The 20,916-nt window shown below is 47.0% G+C and overlaps 1 protein-coding gene across 2 annotated transcripts in view; it reads right to left on the bottom strand.

Moving 5' to 3' along the window:
• Positions 1-20,916, bottom strand: part of LOC139766676 (uncharacterized) — a 542,423-nt gene that overhangs the window by 365,169 nt on the left and 156,338 nt on the right. The gene's annotated exons all lie outside the window — the stretch shown is intronic.

Genomic DNA, 20,916 nt, shown 5'->3' with positions numbered 1-20,916 from the left:
CAACCAGGTTGTTCAACGACAATATTCAACGAGATTGTAAAATGAAGTGCTTAATGAGAGCGATCAACGATGGTGCTCAACGAGAAGGCTCAACGAAGACAAGAGCAAGCTCGTTGAGGAAGTTATAGACATGCAAGCACAAAGAAGAGATTAAACGATATTGCTGTTTGGTGGTGGGGGTTGAGGGGGGGGGGGATAAGGTGGCGGGGTAAAAGTTGGGGTGGGAGACGGAGAGTTAGGTGGGGTGGGGGAGGTGGGGAGAGGGGAGAAGATCATCGTATGGGGTATTAACTAGATTGTTTTCTGCATAACGTATGGGCAGAGGGGGAAGGAAATGGTGGGGGTGGTGGTAGTGGTAGTGGTTGTGGTGGTGGTGGTAGAAAATGTGGCACTGGTAGTAGCGATGGTTGCTGGGGTGATTGTGGTGGTGGTGGTGGTTGCGGTGGTAGTTGTGGTAACGGTAGTGACTGTGGGAGGGGTGATGGTTGTTGATGGGGTGTCTGTCGTTGCAGTGGTGATGGTTGTTGCTGGGATGATTGTGGTAGTGGTGGTGGTAGTGGTAATGGTTGTTGTATGGGTGACTGTGATGGTGGTGGTGGTGGTGGTGGTAGCAGCAGTGATGGTTGTAGTTGTAGTGGTGACAGAGGTAACAGCTTAACACCTTCAGCATGACGGTACGACCCTTAAGCATGACGGCACGACCCTTGAGCACGACAGTACGACCCTTAAGCACGACGGTACGACCCCATTGAACACAAAGGTACGACCTTTGAGCACAACGGCACGACCTTTGAGTACGACGGCACGACCCGAGCACGACAGCACGACCCTTGAGCAAGACGGCACGACCCTTGAGCACGACGGCACGACCCTTGAACACAAAGGTACGACCTTTGAGCACGACGGCACGACCCTTAAGCATGACGGCACGACCCGAGCACGACAGCACGACCCTTGAGCACGACGGCACGACCCTTGAACACAAAGGTACGACCTTTGAGCACGACGGCACGACCCTTAAGCACGACCATGCAACCCCTGGATACGATAGCCTGACCTTCGACTCGACATGTAAGGTCAAGGGTCATACCGTCGTGCTCAGTTAGTAAGGGGCTCCCTGCCTCTAGTTCTGCTGCGTCACGCGTTACGACTCCCTGGGATATGTATCCTACTACCTGCTCCAGCTCCGTCACGCGTTACGGCTCCACGAGGCTCTCTGTTACTACCCCGTAACGCGTTACGACTCCTTGGGATATGTATCAAACTACCTGCCCCAGCTCCGTCACGCGTTACGGCTCCACGAGGCTCTCTGTTACTACCCTGTCACGTCTTACGGCTCCGTGAGGCTCCCCCCTACTACTGCGTCACGCGTTACGGCTCTAAGCTCCCTAACACCAGCGCGATGCATGATGCATGTTACGGTTCTGTCACGCCTGTTCCCGTTACTCTTCATAGAGCGCTGTGACAACCCCTGCTGTTACTACTGCCTGCAGCTGTGACAAGCCTCCTTGGTGTTACGTATGCTGTTCCTGGTGCCGCTGCAGCTGTTGCTGTTGTCGGCTGTGTAGTTCCCGAAGACTGTAACAGCCAGCTCTTACCGCTCTCGCTGCTCGTGCTACCGCTGCTGCAGCACGAGGAACAGCAAGAATCCTTGGCTATCACAGCAGCAACAGCAACATCAGAAGCAGCAGCAGCAGCCTAACGGAGCCGTAAAGGGTGAGCCAGCGGGAGCCGTGGTGACGCAGCAACAGCAGTACGAGACCGCGGGAGGAAGCAGACGCGGAGGGAGGGTGTGTGTGGCGCCACTGGGCCACCAGACTGGAGGAGGAGGAGGAGGAGGAGGAGGAGGAGGGGGAGGGTGGGTGTGGGGGGTGTAACAACTCCCCCCCACCCCTCCCCCCGTAACGGGCTAACCTATCTACAGTACTTGTGATCGTGACCCACATTCGACTCGGCTCGTTCAGTCTCCCTCCTTCACTCTCCCCTTCACAATACAATATCACAAGACCGGTCGTCGTCTGTTGCCCAGCAGGTGTAGTAGCAGCAAGCAGTACAGGGGTGTGGGTCATCGCCGAGGTGTGTGGAGGGTTCTGCTGGAGACGAATGGTAGCTGCCATATCTATTTTACCCCCGCACCCTCCAACATCACCCTCTCCTCCACACCCCCGCCGGCAGGCCTGTGCAGTGGTGGTGGTGTTGATCGTTCGGTTAAGAAGGATATAATCAGCTAAGCTAAAGCTTTTGTTCATTGTGTGTGTATGTCGATGGATGGCTGGAGCCTCTCTGAGGGCTTTTGAGGCTCCGTGGGAAGCGTGTGTGTGTGTGTGTGTGTGTGTGTGTGTGTGTGTGTGTGTGTGTGTGTGTCCTCCATATCAAGTGTTCCTGCCCGGGTCTGGGATATGTCCAGAGAGAGGGTGTCTCCGTTTTCTTCTACTCCCTGTCATTCCCTTAAGCATGCACGACCAGATGGTTGTATCTCAAGTCGATGAAGTTCGTCTTCGGTACTTCCAGTGTAAGGGGGAAGGGGGAAGGGGGGGTATTTCCCTCGTGCTCCACCCCCTTACTAACTCCACCCCCCTCTCCCACTACCCCCGTAGATTTAAAATTTGGCGGGAGACGAGGACTTCCAAAACGATCTTTTAGGAAAATATTCATCATCAATTTTCTTAAAATCAACGACTATAGATTGGATATCACAGCTGTCCATTACATAAAAAAAAAAATCTACGTTCATAATAGAATGAAATTGAGATGGTTCTATATATAACAGAGGAGCTATATACAATTAATGATTTTTTTTCTATTCTCCGAACGAATGTAAAGAGTTGCCATGTTCTCATCAACAATGTTGCCAATTATGATCTGGAAACTAAGACAAACGAGGGAACGACCCCACACACCCTACACTCCCTCAACAATCAGCACCTCACATCCCATACTCCCTCAACACCCCACACCCCACCATAATGGCTCAACACCCAACACCCCACCATAATGGCTCAACACCCAACACCCCACCATAATGGCTCAACTCCCCAAAACCCACCATACTGCCTCAACACCCCACACCCCACCATAATGGCTCAACACCCCACACCCCACCATAATGGCTCAACACCCAACACCCCACCATAATGGCTCAACAACCCCATAACCCACCACACTAACTCAACAACCCACAACCCACCACACTGCCTCAACACTCCCACACCTCACCACACTAACACCCCACAACCCACCACACTGCCTCAACACTCCCACACCTCACCACAATAACTCAACACCCCATAATCCACCACACTAACTCAACATCCCCACACCTCACCACACTAACTCAACACCCCACAACCCACCACACTGCCTCAACACCCCACACCTCACCACACTAACACCCCACAACCCACCACACTGCTTCAACAACCCCACACCTCACCACAATGCCTCAACAACCCCACAATCCACCACACTACTTCAACAATCCGACACCTTACACACTTAACAACCCACCTACCTTGTAATAATCCACCCTCACCCACCATTTAACAACCTGCCATTATCAACTTTGGAACAGTCTGCCCTTACAAGGAGAATAGAATGGTCCGGCTCCTCATAGAACATGCCATCAGCTCGAGCTGCCCACTGGGTCTGTAAGACTATATACAAAACGATCTACACTTTTTCTCGTATCAAACTTTTTTTTCCCCACCCCTCCCATAGTGGAAGTTATTGGATCACAGTCTAAAGTTTCTGAGACGATTAGAATTTTAAAATGTCTTTTCATACATATGCGATGAGGATAAATGATTTGGCGGTGTCATATGAAAATTCAGCATTTTGGTGAGAGAGAGAGAGAGAGAGAGAGAGAGAGAGAGAGAGAGAGAGAGAGAGAGAGAGAGAGAGATTAATACATAATACACCTGAACTGTATACTCGATTCTTTCCCCAGTCTGTTATAAATGTATACACTACGTCATCCTGTATGCCAGGGTTCAACATGTAATCCGAGAGGCCAGGCGATGCACAGAGCAGGGTGGAACAGGGGGAGTGAATCACAGAGTTGAAATCATGGGGGAAGTTCCCAGTTGCCAACAGCGTTTCACACATAAGACGACCAGAAGAAACAGGAGAATGAACAGAAACAACGGAAACAGAAATGGGTGACGGCAGACCTAATAATACCATCACAGACACAGACAGAACACACAGACAAAGAACACAACACAGACCATTACAAACAGACAGAACACACAGACAAAGAACACAACACAGACCAGTACACAGACAGAACACAGACAAAGAACACAACACAGACCAGTACACAGACAGAACACACAGACAAAGAACACAACACACACTAATACAGACACAAACAGAACACACAGACAAAGAATACAACACAGACATTACAGACACAGACAGAACACACAGACAAAGAAAACAACACTGACAGGTACAGACACAGACAGAACACACAGACAAAGAGCACAACACAGACCAGTACAGACACAGACAGAACACACAAAGAACACAACACAGACCAATACAGACACAGACAGAACACGAAAGAGATGGCTACAGATATAAAAGACCAACTTAGACAAACAGTTCATAAAACAACCATGTACGCAGAGAGAGAGAGAGAGAGAGAGAGAGAGAGAGAGAGAGAGAGAGAGAGAGAGAGAGAGAGAGAGAGAGAGAGAGAAACAAAACAAGCCGGCACAAGCAGATGTACCACAGAACAGACCACATCATAGAGAAAAGAAGGACAGGCACAGAACACAAAGCTGGCCAATAACAAGACATCTCAGGTGGGAAAACGGAAATACAGGAACACCAACCACAGTCAAGTGTACAGAACATGAAACAGACGTGGACACCGAAACCAGACCAAGCTGTGCCGCTACCACGACCGAGTTGAACAGACCAGAACCCACGCAAGGCCAGCCCAGAACTTCTGAGTGAGCAAGATTTATGATCAAGTTCTAATTGAGTGAGAAGTTCCTCGCCCACCCTCCCTGCCTTCCTTCACACACACACACACACACACACACACACACACAACACACACACCTAGATCACGTCATACCTACTGGTAATCTGCACACAATAATATCCTATGACCAGACAGGATCATAAGAGTCGCCTTCGACAAGCCCAAACAAGTAAGTTCCACTTCGTACCACATGAAACCACACCAAAGCTAACAAAAAAAAAGGGCAATTGAAGTGTAAATCAGACGCGATTGATCAGGTTAGTGAACTTTACAGTAAGCAGCGCAAGACGAGTGTAAACCATCTTAATCCAAGTGGATTATCACCTCCACTTTTTTTTTTTTTGAGCTTGTCTGTTGCTCTGGAAAGATCTTATTCAATACTGGAATCTGCCACGATCAGTTTTAGTATCCCTGTTGCTCTGTAAAAAAAAAACAACACCTCAGCTGACTATTGGCACCCGCCATTATCACTTAAGTTATGTCTGCTGCTCTGAAAAGACTTTATGGATCACTGGCACCTGCCACTATCACCTGCCACAGAAAGAAAACCATTCTCATTCTGAAAATGAAAAATTGTCCTTTCTTGCTACTCGTATATTCTTAATCTTCTTTCGAGTATGGTACTATATATATATATATATATATATATATATATATATATATATATATATATATATATATATATATATATATGAGTGGATGGGCCATTCGTCGTCTGTTTCCAGGCGCTACCTCGCTGACGCAGGAAACAGCGATTAAGTATTATAATAATAATAATAATAATAATAATAATAATAATAATGATAATAATAATAATAATAATAATAATAATAATAATAATAAAAATAATAATAATAAACATACATATGAAAGTGAGATCGCAATTCAGTAGGAGTTAAGATCATTTTATCTAACATGTAATTTTTTTGTACCTGCATCACTACAGGTTTCACGGACACAATCCGCCACATCAGGTGTAAACAATTCATAAAGTTCTTCAAAACCCAACACCACCACAAAAATTCCGTCTCTCCTCCGCCATCCTCGACTACACACTGGCCTGATCGTTAATGGGAAAGTGGGGTGTGTGTGTGTGTGTGTGTGTGTGTGTGTGTGTGTGTGTGTGTGTGTGTGTGTGTGTGCCATGTGGTTAAGGGGGTGGGTGTGTGTGTGTGTGGGGGGGGGGGGGGTGTGGATATCCTGGGTAACAAGATGTGTCTTCAACTATTTCTCTCATGCTATCGTTTCTTTATCATTTTTTCATAATGATTTGGCTGACAGAATGATGTATTTAAAGTTACCTAGGGAAAAATTTATAAACATCTATATATATATATATATATATATATATATATATATATATATATATATATATATATATATACATCCGGAAGTATACAAATGAACCATCATTTGCATATGATACTATCGACCACTGGTGAGTACAGATGTCACCCACTCCCGTCACCAACAGTCATGAAGACCATGCACTGTGCCTTTCCCTGTGGCAACAGACCATGCACCGTGCCTTTCCCTGTGGCAACAGACCATGCACCGTGCCTTCCCGTGTGGCAGGAGACCTTAGCATATCTGGCGTGGATTTTAACCTTCGACACTCGAGGTGCATCACAATCACGTCCAGATGGACGGTACATAAGTGTTGAATGCTCTACCGCCACACTCAGAGGGTGTTGGGTCGGGAGGAGTGTAGCCGAGCAACGCCGCCCTCCCACAGCAAAGGATGCGAACTACTTACCCCTCTATGTGGGAGGTGGGTACGTTAAACAACTAGACTATGGGGGTTCATAATGGAGAGATGACTTCTCGAGTACAAGTGATCGAATACCCTTCGTCGCACGTCCATGAGCAACAGTAGGGGAGGAGGAGGGGGTGTCGGGTCTCGATCGGTCATTTCCTGCCAGGCTCAAGCTAACCAGTAGCCAGCGGGTTTACCGAACTGACCGTCACACTTGGAAGTGGACAGTCAACAGCTGTGTGCAATGAGCGCGCACTTCCATAGAACATATAATGCCCTTCAAACAACAGCAAGGATTCGAACCGCTACCATTCGTGTGGGAAATGGGTATACTAACGCGAACTGCTACCACCTTTTTTCCTTTTCCCACTAAATCGCTATATTGGTTGATTCTGAAACGTCTGTATCGTGGCTGGTCGACAAAGCCAGCCACCCCCACTCAGGTCAGTACCTGCGCTGGTCATTACAGTCTTTCAACACGACCCGACTAACATTTCCTTTCACTGAGTTCACTGTACTGATCTTAATGTGACCTCAACTCACTTCCTGTCACTTGACCAACATTAATTACACTTCCTGCTGCCACCAGCTTTGAACCGAGTCCTTGTGGTAGGGGGGTTTAAGGGGGGGAGCGGAATTTCCGAAGGGGAAGGAAAGAGTGGAGCCCTCCCTTTTCCTCCCCCTCCGAAAGAACCCACTGTATACAAACGTCGACAGAGATATATGTACAGTGAGTGGGTATACGGTCATCAGATATACAGCAAATGTATTTCATAATATCTGGACAAGTAGCTAAAAACGAGATTAAACCTGATGGGAAAGGTCAAATGCGTGAGACGAACTACAAATGAAAAATATAAATAATATCAAGCAGAGATCGTGTACAAATAAGGAGTACAGCACAATGATATCAGTGGCAATTGATATCATCAAAACATTCGACATTGTCCCCCGGACACATCCTTACACAGAAGGTACCTTACGCCATCCTCCACAACACTGATACAAATGGGTTGGCAGATTTTATAGACGACCGCCATGGCAGCGTCACTTAAACTCTACCGTGAAGTTCCCCAAGGTGCGGTTCTTTCTCCAACCCTCAGTAGTCTCTTCCTAAACGACCTCCCATTACCTCCGGCAAACCACAGTATGAAGGTCCTTTCGTATCCAGACGACCTTACAATCACAACACTCTGACACCGCAATAGCAGTAACGGGGGCCGACCCCAGGCAGGCCTCAGTGTGATTCGCGGTCAGCAACGCTAACAGTTACACCATGGACTCCCGTGTGTGTGTGTGTGTGTGTGTGTGTGTGTGTGTGTGTGTGTGTGTGTGTGCACAACACTCAACTTCAATACGTTTTCAAGTCAATGACAAAATACCAAATTCGACCAAGGGGAGATCAGTTAATCATTTCCATGCTATACCCTACTATCATTTGGCTAGAAATCACAGAGAAGATCAGTCACCAGTCAGTCATGACCGTCCCCTACACGTCCATGAACCAGAGACAGGTATTGTAACAAGACATAGAGATAAATTCCTCTTGCAGGTAACCCTACTGAGAGAGCAGTAGGTCCTCTGTTCCCCGTCTGGAGTGTGAGTGTGTATGATCTATAGTGCCACTGTCTACCATGAACCCACCTCGCCAACACTCATCCTCTAGCCTTCATTCCTCACCACCACCCACCGTCAACTCACCTCCACTACCACACCACCACCACCCACCGTCAACCCCACTCTACTACCACACCACCAACACCTACCGAAACCCCACTCCACTACCACAGCACCAGCATCCACCGTCAGCCCCACTCTACTACCACACCACCAACACCTACCGAAACCCCACTCCACTACCACAGCACCAGCATCCACCGTCAGCCCCACTCTACTACCACACCACCAACACCTACCGAAACCCCACTCCACTACCACAGCACCAGCATCCACCGTCAGCCCCACTCTACTACCACACCACCAACACCTACCGAAACCCCACTCCACTACCACAGCACCAGCATCCACCGTCAGCCCCACTCTACTACCACACCACCAACACCTACCGAAACCCCATTACACTACCATAGCACCAGCATCCGACGTCAGCCTCACTATCTTCCTGTGATAACCTGCCAGGTGGTGGTCTGAGGAAAACTTTTGCGACAAATTATCACCTGGAGGTCGCCCCTGGTGATGACATGCGCTGTGCAGTGTCGATAGCAGGAGTGAGAGGTCAAAGGTTCCTCTCATACCCCTCGCTTGGGGACATTACTCACTCCCTCCAAACATTGCTCACTTCCTTACATCATGTGAGGGTCGTGATGTAGGTCAGAGAAGGAAGAAGGAATGGACGATAGCAGGAGGTGAAGGAAGAGGTATGAGAATACTAGGAGATGTGAAAGAATTCCAGTGGGGTTGATCAGGAAGGGTGAACACAGTGGGGGTGATCAAGAAGGGTGAACACAGTGGGGGTGATCAAGAAGGGTGAACACAGTGGGGGTGATCAAGAAGGGTGAACACAGTGGGGGTGATCAAGAAGGGTGAACACAGAGGGGGTGATCAAGAAGGGTGAACACAGTGGGGGTGATCAAGAAGGGTGAACACAGTGGGGGTGATCAAGAAGGGTGAACACAGTGGGGGTGATCAAGAAGGGTGAACACAGTGGGGGTGATCAAGAATGGTAAACAAAGTGGGGGTGATAAAGAAGGGTGAACACAGTGGGGGGTGATCAAGAAGGGTGAACTTGTTCTGTCTCTGACCACACCCTCCACCACACCCCCAATACTCCTGCACTACACCCTCTATCACACCCTGCACTACACCCTGAACGACAGCTTGCATCGCAACTTCCGCTGCACCCTGCAGTAAACCCCCCACCACACCCTGCACAACACCCTGCACTACATCCTACACTACACCCCAACTATGCTCTCCATCACACCCTCACAACACCCTCCCTTCAATTTCGGACACTGTGCCCCCTACACAGCTATGAGCAGTTACCAGTGATACATGAACACTGTCGTCCCACTGACATGCTCTACAAAACCTGATTCCTGCAACATCCACCTACAGTATCCCTCTTCATACCTGCTACGATATATCACCACCTACTGCCACCTACTCTCATCACAACCAACTTTTACCTACAACCACCGTCTACAACCATCTCTTCTCACCAGAGCCACTTCAGGAAGCCCCCTCCTCCACCACCTGCCCTTAGAGCACCCAACACTCTCAGCGACCGAAGCTACGAACTCACTCGGAACCCCGGCCTACTCGAACTCCTCATGAACGCGGGTATTGAACCCGTGAAGCGCAAAGACATATGCGAGGGCAAAACTGACGTCGAGGAATACATAGATGGTGGCAGGAGGACCTGAGGAATGACAAGCCGTCCAAAACCTGGTGGGGAAGATCTCCAACACACCATAAGAATCTGAGGACAAAGAAAAATACAGAGGATGCGTCTTACTCTTGATAAAGAGTTTACCTATGCCCAGAGTGGGTGCCAAAGTGCTTCAATCACAACCTCAAACATGAGTCACGGAAATAAGGCAGGAAAGAAAAACCAAAAAATATGGGAAATACGACAAAAGACTTGAGGATTTAACGCATGCAGATTCGCTATCGACTACTCGGTTTGATGATTCTAATATTCCTTATATCTACTGCAGCAGTATCTGCTGCGGGTGTGTCATCGTAAGAACAACAGAAGGAGCCAAGCGAAGATATCTCTACGAAGAGTGTCGGTTGTTCTTGACGATCCCTCGCTAAGGTGGGAAACATGAGCTGGTATGAGAAGGGAGAGAGAAGGATGAACGGCAGGTGTTGGCCGTGAGTCGACTGCCCTGTCCGGGATGCGATGATCCCGGGCCCGCGTTATTCAAGGTCAGCGACGCTAACCACAACACATACGTGTAGACTCTCTCTCTCTCTCTCTCTCTCTCTCTCTCTCTCTCTCTCTCTCTCTCTCTCTCTCTCATCAATATTTCCTCTAGGGTTCATATTAAGGTTTGAGAGAGAGAGAGAGAGAGAGAGAGAGAGAGAGAGAGAGAGAGAGAGAGAGAGAGAGAGAGAGAGAGAGAGAGAGAATAAAAACAAGCGATAGGTCGTCACAATACGAGGCACGAACCTTGATGGGTCGTCACAGTAACAAGTCATTCCCGACCTTCACAAACCCAAAAAGAAGTAAAGATCTTCAAGCAAGTTTAAAACTTAGTTCTTCAATTACGTATAAAACTTACGTATTTAAGTAACTTTAAAACTTATATCTTCAAGCAAATTTAAAACTTAGTTATTCAATTACGTATAGAACTTGTGGTAGTTAAGTAACTTTAAAACTTAGGTCTTCAAGCAAATTTAAGACTTAGATATTCAAGTAAAATTTGAAACTCTGATCTTCGAGCAAGTTCAAAACTCAGATCTCTAAGCAAGTTCAAAACTTAAGATCTTCAACTAAGTTTGAACCTCAGACAGGATGGACAGGACATCCTAAGAATCAGTTGTAGTTAAGATGCTTCGTATCAGTTGTATTCAAGATGCTTCGTATCAGTTGTATTCAAGATGCTTCGTATCAGTTGTATTCAAGATGCTTCGTATCAAGTGTAGTAAAGATGCTTCGTATCAGTTGTAGTGAAGATGCTTCAGAACCGGTGGAGAAAAACTCATCCAAAACAACTTGACGAGCTTAGTTTTACAAAGTTGAACTCCTCGAGGACGTCAGCACGATCCTGAAGCTTAGCTCAGGCCATTACTACCCACGCTTTGCGACGGCCTGCTGAAGGGTCGTGTCTTCCTGCTCAAGGGTCGTGCCGTCCTGCTCAAGGGTCGTGTCTTCCTGCTCAAGGGTCGTGTCTTCCTGCTCAATGGGCCAAATTCACCTCAAAGGTAAGCCTGTGGCGACGTTGGAGTCTGTCAGAACTAGACTGCATATACGGAGTCATTATGATGATCTCCATCTGTAAATTACGGTCATCTTGTAAGCCAACGACAGAACACACATACAAACAGACGGTTGAGTCCTCAAGAACGGTGGAGGAAATCCAATGCAACGGCTGAGTCAGTCCACGACGACAGCTGAGTCCACGACAACAGCTGAGTCAGTCCACGACGACAGCTGAGTCCACGACAATGGCTGAGTCAGTCCATGACAACAGCCGAGTCCACGACAACGGCTCAGTCCACGACGACAGCCGAGTCCACGACAACGGCTGAGTCAGTCCATGACAACAGCCGAGTCCACGACAACGGCTCAGTCCACGACAACAGCCGAGTCCACGACAAGGGCCGAGTCAGTCCACGACGACAGGTAAGTCCACCTCGTTACGTCTTTTCGACATAACAAGGAGCCACAACACAGGCCTCCCGCCAGAGCGCCTAAGGAGAGGATCCGACCAGACGTTAAGTATGATAACAGAGGGCATCACCGGCGGATGCAACCTTGCCAGAGCCATGCTGATGATCAGAGAGAAGACTAACAAAACTGGAGACACTTAAGGCAATAGGAACTGAGGAAGAGACTCGAATACCCTGGAGACAGTTTAAGTCAGGAGAAAGAGGAGGATACCTGGAAGAGCTGGAACGGCTTCCCCTCCTCTGGGAGAGAGAGGCTTTGATAATGAATCCTTCCTGGAATTCTATTCTCTGGTTTTCACACTCATTCTAAAACGGCCAGCGGACACGGGCTCAACTTCAGAGAGGCGCAGCACCTTCAGGGAATAAGGTGGGACTCGGTGTGGCCAAACGTGCTTCGCTTGTGTCCAGAGGAGGTAAATGCGTTCTGGACTAACCAGAGCGATTATAGAGAGAGGCATAGCACTAGTATGGTGTGCGTGAGGGTGTGAGGCAATGTTAGTCATCAACAGTGGAGAATTCGAGAAGATAAGAGAACAGGAAAGCTTTGGTTCGTCAACAAGGGAAACAACAGCAGGAGGGACAGAAACAGTAGGGGGACAGCAACAGTATAAATGGAACGGGAAAAGCGAAGGAAGAACAGAACAGCAGAACTTGAGATACCTTTAGCCAAAGATCATTAACACCTAACGGTGGAAAAGGGAGAGGTTGCCACACTTTGCCAAAGATCATTAACACCCAACAGTGGAAAAGGGAGAAGTTGCCACACTTCCTTTCCATTAAGGAAGACGTTGCCTCATACATGACATATCTGCACTGACTTTCATCGGATATGACAGTTGAATGCAACACGGCAGTTTTAACATGTCCATGATATGCTTGGTTTCTGGCCAAGTGCCCTTAATGCAGAAGTGGTCGACTGGTTGCACCAGTGACTGAGGGAAGAGGTATTCTCTGAGGAACAGGGAATATGTATATATACCTTCATTCCCAGCAACATTCATCCCTGCAGTGGGTTCGGGAGAGATAGAAGCACTACCAGGGAAGGGGCACTGATCTTTTCAAGACAAAAAATGAACTTTTTAGGTTACTGAAGTACCAATACTGGCATTCAGAGGGACCAGCCGGAGGAGAAAGTAGGTGCTAGATGGACGTGTAAAGGGGAGATGTTAGTTAAACCAGCTGAGGTCGAAATTTTGTGACTACTGCGTGAGATCAGAGGTGAGAATGAAGTCCAGAGTGTTGGGAAAATGTCGTGACGGTCTGGAAAATGGATAGAGGGACCAATAACGTCGGTCAGGTCATTTAAATTGGAAAACGTGAGGGCATCAGTGTCCCCCCATCCAACCCACCATCTGTCAGGAGGATTTCAACCATACCATCCGGTTCGTCTTTGAAAGTCTCCTTGATAAAGAACCTCGGCATAAAGACGTTACGGCCTCGTGGCAGGAATTTAGGTATTCGAATAATGGTAGGAGATTTCTTGAGCAACAAGAGCAGTCGGCGAAACAGAGAAAGATAATGCTAGTTAGGACACAGATCTTAAATCCGGTGACTTCAGAGTCTGGAGACAAGATCCATGAGACGTACAACTCGTCTGCTGGTGTTGGTATCAGCACACATTCCTCGTCTGAAGTGGGACTGTGAGTGAAGGAGGGAAATCACTAATTTGAAAACGTCATTACAAAGTCTGGGTCCCTGACAGAATTAAGACATTAGGAGAGGCACTCACCAGTTGGTGCTCTACAGATGAGAGATGAGTAGGAAGATGACGAACGTCGGTGACATGAGAGCCAAAAAAGAATCATGTCCATTAAAGGAGCAAGAGTCATGTGATGGCCTCGCTCGGTACTACTACTGCTACCTGACCCCTCCCTCTCGTTGACAGCAAAGACAGGCACGCGAGGACCCAGGGAACTAATGGACATGAGTTTGCTGGACACTTCCATGTCTGTGATTAGTCTTCTGTGACGAGAAAAAGTAGTAGGGGACGGGAACGAATGAGAAGAAAGGAAGTAAGAGAGAGTTGGGTAAGTATAGAGGATACACAGAGTTGCTGAGAGATTAGTTCTGTAGTTTAGTCTTTACTGAGATGGAAAGTAAGACGAACAGTCACGGCATGGAGGTTGTTAAGATGACTTGGGGAACCATGTCAGCACCACGTCAGGAGAGCCGTACTTCCAAGGGCGGCTGCCTCCTCAACCCACTGATACGGAAGGTGATAGATGGTTCTGGGCATCACTTCAACACCACTTAGTTAGAAGGGTAGCACTTCCCTGGGCGGCGGCTGTGTACAACCTACTGACACGGAGGATATAAGATGGTTCCGGGCATCACTTCAACACCATTAACGCAGGAGGGAGGTACTTCCCTGAGCGGCTTCTGTCTACAACCACCTACCAACAGAACTGCTCCTAAGAAAAGAATGGGCGTAGGTATGTGCCTCACATGAGCAGGGATCTTGGGAGAGGCCAATATTCTACTGCCTCAGCCCTCCCTCTGGCTGTGTGTAACGATCACCAATATCAAAACACAGCTGACGACCACCTTTGTTATGGATAAGGTAATGACAGTCATATTATCATAGCATAATTGATGTTTACCATTATAACAGCAGAGATGAGATCACTGGAATAGCAATGTTATTCTAAGGGCTGTGCCAATACTGGAGTGTTGCCGGGTAACACAAAAGAACTCGGTAACTAGAAACGTAATTACCTATCTAGCTAGCTGGTGTTGCCAACCTCAAGGGAAACTGGTACTCTTTCACACAATAAAGCTGTTTATTTAAGAGGAACGATATTATAAGCGTCGACCTCCGCTCTCATAGTCTGGGAATATATCTAATGCCTCCACCCTAATTTGGATCAAAGGCCATTGGTAATCTCCAGTGTTTGTCTGTCGATCAGTCCGCTCTTACGTGTCTGAACTCCCCCAGTTACCACCCCAATACCCACCCCGGTCCCCGCATCACCCATCCCCCTCGTCTCCCATTGTATATGTTTCTCGATAGAAGTTGGTGACTGAGTTTGGTAAAGTGGGTGAAAGAAGAAAGCTGAGAGTAAATGTGAACAAGAGCAAGGTTATTAGGTACACTAGGGTTGAGGGACAAGTCAACTGGGAGGTAAGTCTGAATGGAGAAAAACTGGAGGAAATCAGGTGTTTTAGATATCTGGGAGAGGATTTGGCAGCGGATGGAACCATGGAAGCAGAAGTGAGTGACGGTGTGGGGGATGGGGCGAAAGTTCTGGGAGCGTTGAAGAATGCGTGGAAGGCGAGAACGTTATCTCGGAAAGCAAAAATGGTTATGTTTGAAGGAATAGTGGTTCCAACAATGTTACATGGTTGCGAGGCGTGGGCTATAGATAGGGTTGTGCGAAGGGGGGTGGATGTGTTGGAAATGAGATGTTTGAGGACAATATGTGATGTGAGGTGGTTTGATCGAGTAAGTAATGAAAGGGTAAGAGAGATGTGTGGTAATAAAAAGAGAGTGGTTGAGAGAGCAGAAGAGGGTGTATTGAAATGGTTTTGTCACATGGAGACAATGAGCGAGGAAAGATTGACAAAGAGGATATATGTGTCAGAGGTGGAGGGAACGAGGAGAAGTGGGAGACCAAATTGGAGGTGAAATGATGGAGTGAAAAAGATTTTGAGCGATCGGGGCCTGAACATGCAGGAGGGTGAAAGGCGTGCAAGGAATAGAGTGAAAGTTTAACGATGTGGTATACCGCGGTCGACGTGCTGTCATTGGATTGAACCAAGGCATGTGAAGCGTCTGGGGTAAACAATGGGAAGTTTTGTGGGGCCTGGATGCGGAAAGGGAGCTGTGGTTTCGTTGCATGTATACGATATAAATATATATATATATATATATATATATATATATATATATATATATATATATATATATATATATATGGAGGAAGTGAAGTGTTTTAGATATCTGGGAGTGGATCTGTCAGCGGATGGAACCATGGAAGCGGAAGTGGATCATAGGGTGGGGGAGGGGGCGAAAATTTTGGGAGCCTTGAAAAATGTGTGGAAGTCGAGAACATTATCTCGGAAAGCAAAAATGGGTATGTTTGAAGGAATAGTGGTTCCAACAATGTTGTATGGTTGCGAGGCGTGGGCTATGGATAGAGATGTGCGCAGGAGGATGGATGTGCTGGAAATGAGATGTTTGAGGACAATGTGTGGTGTGAGGTGGTTTGAGCGAGTGAGTAACGTAAGGGTAAGAGAGATGTGTGGAAATAAAAAGAGCGTGGTTGAGAGAGCAGAAGAGGGTGTTTTGAAATGGTTTGGGCACATGGAGAGAATGAGTGAGGAAAGATTGACCAAGAGGATATATGTGTCGGAGGTGGAGGGAACGAGGAGAAGAGGGAGACCAAATTGGAGGTGGAAAGATGGAGTGAAAAAGATTTTGTGTGATCGGGGCCTGAACATGCAGGAGGGTGAAAGGAGGGCAAGGAATAGAGTGAATTGGAGCGATGTGGTATACAGGGGTTGACGCTGTGTAGGTATGTATATTTGCGTGTGTGGACGTATGTACATGTGTATGGGGGGGGTTGGGCCATTTCTATCGTCTGTTTCCTTGCGCTACCTCGCAAACGCGGGAGACAGCGACAAAGTATAAAAAAAAAAAAAAAAAAAAAAATATATATATATATATATATATATATATATATGAAAGAGTCATGATGTTAATCAGGGCCTCTTTTTAGAGGCTCCTATTGCCCAAGGTTTGACAACTTCCAGTAGCAGGGAAGCGCACACGCCTTTGGAGTGGGAAGTTCTTCGACGAGTGAACCAGCTTCGCCAGAGGTGACTCTTCACTCGCGGCGTAGAACGCGCGTGTGTTGTGTTTGTGCGTCTAACCTATAAATTTGGGCTGTACTTGCTGGTGATACACGTACATACACATACCCTACACGGCATATCAAGCTATATATGGCTATATGACCCTCTGCAGGACACTGATGAAAATATGTAGAGACGGTGAGTGTCTTAATGAAGCGATGAAGATGGATGGCAGCCGTACAGTGCATGAACAGAGTGAGAGTCAAGGTGGAGGAACAGTCATTTGAATGTGTGACGGCGAGAGTTATACGATCTCTATCACCCACAGGCAGAGAGAGAGAGAGAGAGAAGAGAGAGAGAGAGAGAGAGAGAGAGAGAGAGAGAGAGAGAGAGAGAGAGAGAGAGAGAGAGAGAGAGAGAGAGAGAGGAAAATGAAATGGCGTTTTTTTTTTTTTCAGTCATTCACAGAAAGTTTCCTCCATGATCTTCGTACACACAGATATTCCCACAAGACCAACTGGGTCCGAGAATATAAACCTTTACGTCAAAATGAGGCAAGAGCGACCGGGAACGCGTTCGTACATCAGTTAAGTTCGGGTCTTCAACCCGAACCTCCTGTCTGAACAGCGACACATGTATACGAAATCAACTGGATGATTTATTGACCTGTGAGAGAAAAATTGTCCCGGTCAGCTGATTGATAAATACACAATGAAGTAACAGACAACTGCCCAGATGACGTCAGGCGCGTGTATCGCATGACGTCATCACATGACACACGTGTGATAGATAGGCTTCTGACAATGCACCTGGTACAGGACGTCTCTTTTAAATTAGTTTAAGTTAATTAAATCAGTTTATTTTATTTAAGTTGTCTGAGCACAGGTTAAGTTGGGATTACCTTAAGACAGGCTGAGTAGTGTGGGTAAGTTAGATTAGTTTAGAGTACATTAAGTTCTGTTCCAGTGTATCAAAATAGGTTAGGTGAGATTACAACAGGGTTTGGTAAGATTAGCTTAGAGCAACATAGATTGGGTTGAGGTAGGAGAGGATCACGATTCGGTTAATTCAGGTTTAGGTTAGGTTAGGTTAGGTTAAGTTTAGGTTAGGTTAGGGTAGGTTAGGTTAGGTTAGGTCGAGTAAGGGTTAGGTTACTTACGTCGGGTTAGGTTAGGTTAGGTTAGGTTAGGTCGAATAAGGGTTAGGTTACTTCCATCGGGTTGGCAGAGAATAGGTTAGAGTAGCTTAGAATACGTTAGGTCTGGCTAGATTAGAATAAGTTACACCACGTTAAGTTAGGTTAGGTTAGGTTAGGTTTGGTTAGGTTAGGTTAAGTTAGGTTTAGGTTCAGGTTAGGTTAAGTTCAGGTTAGGTTAGGTTTGGTTTAGGTTTAGGTTAGGTTTGGTTAGGTTAGGTCATCTTAGGTTTAGGTTAGGCTAGGTTAGGTTTAAGTTTAGGTTAGGTTTAGGTTTGGTTAGGCTAGGTTAGGTTATCTTAGGTTTAGGTTAGGCTAGGTGAGGTTAGGTTTAGGTTTGGTTAGGTTAGATTAGGTTAGGCAAAGTTAGGTTAGGGTTAGGTTAGGTTCGGTTAGGTTTAGGTTAGATTAGGTTAGGTTTGGTTTAGGTGAGGTTAGGTTAGGTTAGGTTAGACTCCTAATCTCCACTCATATCATGATACGCTTCTAATTATAACCTTATGATAAAGCAACGCTGCTTATCATTACTTCACAAGATGTCAGTGTTCGATTAAAATTTCACCCTTAACTTCACTACAGATGTACTATGTATGCTTCAGCGTTCGTTGTAGTGATACTACGTCAACGGAAAAGCCGGCCGTAACGGAGACGTTACGTTATAAGGGCTGCTAGTCACAATACTGATGCTGCTGATACATAAACAGTTCGCTATAATGAAGACGTACAGTTTTCATGTTTTTATACCCATGATTGAGGACGGTTCAAGGTTCACGATATTGCTCACTGTATTGGTTTTGTGTTGAGAGTCACACGCCCATCATTATAATGTTCAACCGTACAGGGGTTCGTTGTACTGATGGTACAGGAGAGTAGAAACCTTACCCCCATCACGATTTTCTACAGATAACAATGCTCGTGTCACTAATCTTGCACTAAGAGAACACAGTTCTCCGTACTGCTGACGCCCTCGGCAAGATAACAGTTCGCCATATCGGTGCAGTACGAACTCTACTGCGTTACATTTGGTCAGGGTCAGAGTCCGCTAGCGCCGTCGTTCCCTCCACGTAACACACTTCGTTATCAGAGTCGTTGCCAGACAGCTAATTATAAAAGGATTACATATATATATGGAAACCTGTGAACTTATACGACCCACTCTGAAACCCCTCCAAGCCACAGAACGCTGTATTTCGCCTCTGTCCTCATTATCCAAACTCCTTGAAAAATTAAACCACAATAGAATCGAGTAAAAATTTTATCCAACCCACTCCTACCTACGCAACATGGCCTTAGATCCAACCATCCCACCACCACACAGCACACAGACCTCACACAATATGTCCTGGATGGCTTCAACCAACCTGAAGCCCCCCTCCCGCACAGTATTAGTAGCGACAGACATCAGCAAAGCATTTGACACCGTCCTTCGACATTTGCTCGCACAAAAAGAACTTCAAATAACCCTCCATAACAGTGACAAAAATTGGGTAGCCCCATTCCTAGCTGACCCTTCAAGCCAGAGTCACTCAGGATGGCTTCACTTCTAAAATTATTAATCATTACAATAGCGTTCCCCAAGGAGCAGTTCTCTCTCCAACTCTCTTCAGTCTCCTTCTACACCATGACATTCCGTCGCCTCCTGTAGACCACAGAGTGAAGGTCCCCTCGTGTGCAGACGATCAAAACAAACCGCATCACAGAACCTTGACACTACTACACAAGCAGCGACTGAATGTATCAACACCGCAGCACAAAGTTACAACACTGGCTGAACCTGAACAAAATTTCCCACAGTCGTCCTCAGAAACAGTTTCAACCCCACACTGATATGAATCTAACCTGCACCACTTCCGTCATCCTGAATGATCAAACACACACACACACACACACACACACACACACACACACACACACACACACACAGTCGCCACCGGAAGTGTGTCACCTGGCGGCACAAATTCGGGTCACTTGGGGTTATGTGTCGTCGGGGTGAGTTTAGGTCAGTCAGGGTCAAGGGTACACGGGAAGGACAGATATCGGAAGACCTGAAGGTCTATAATTTATAGCATGGGATGTTGAATAGGAGGCCGGGTACAATACAGCCCAGGTCAGGTCAGGTCAAGAGGACGTACACTGAGTAAAGACCTGTAAGAACACAGCAGCGTTCGTATAGCAATGTGGAAACCCAGCCTTCACCCCAACCACCCCACCCCAAACCCCACCTCCCAAACCCTCTCACCCCCCACCTCCCAACCCTAACCTTTACCACGCTGGTTACGACCTTGGACAACGCCAGTTGCCAACATGGCTGGCAAGTATCGATCATTCAGACAGAAAAAACAACAACTCGATAACATCATCTTGGACGAGCAAGAGCAGTAGCTGTGGCGCAGTGTTCCTCGACAACCCACGGTGGAAAACAGTCGCGCATTTCATTTCCTTCGTATTTACGTATTTGCGCTGTGTTACAACAGGTCTGCTATTTGATATCTACTTGATTTTCACGATCAGTACCTTAACACAGGTGCAGATCCAGGTGGCTCAGGACCAAGCAAAGGTCATCTTTCTTGACTGTTTCATACTTGACGGAAACTTTCGAAGTGTGTTTTCTTGACATCCTCCAAGTGCCGTCGGCGCAAAGGCGTAAGGAATACGGTGGAGGAGGAGGAGGAGGAGGAGGGGGAGGAGGAGGAGGAGCGTCATGTACGCAACCTCGAGGTCCACGGAGATAATTCACGATGATTCCTACGTAGAGGAATAACAGGAGCATCATCCTGCCGTAATACATGAGTAATGGGATAACACCTTATCGAATAA

This window comes from Panulirus ornatus, chromosome 58, assembly GCF_036320965.1.
Source record: "Panulirus ornatus isolate Po-2019 chromosome 58, ASM3632096v1, whole genome shotgun sequence".
NCBI lineage: Eukaryota > Metazoa > Arthropoda > Malacostraca > Decapoda > Palinuridae > Panulirus > Panulirus ornatus.
The sequence above is the reverse complement of the archived record's forward strand: the minus strand, read 5'-3'. Positions and strand labels throughout refer to the sequence as shown.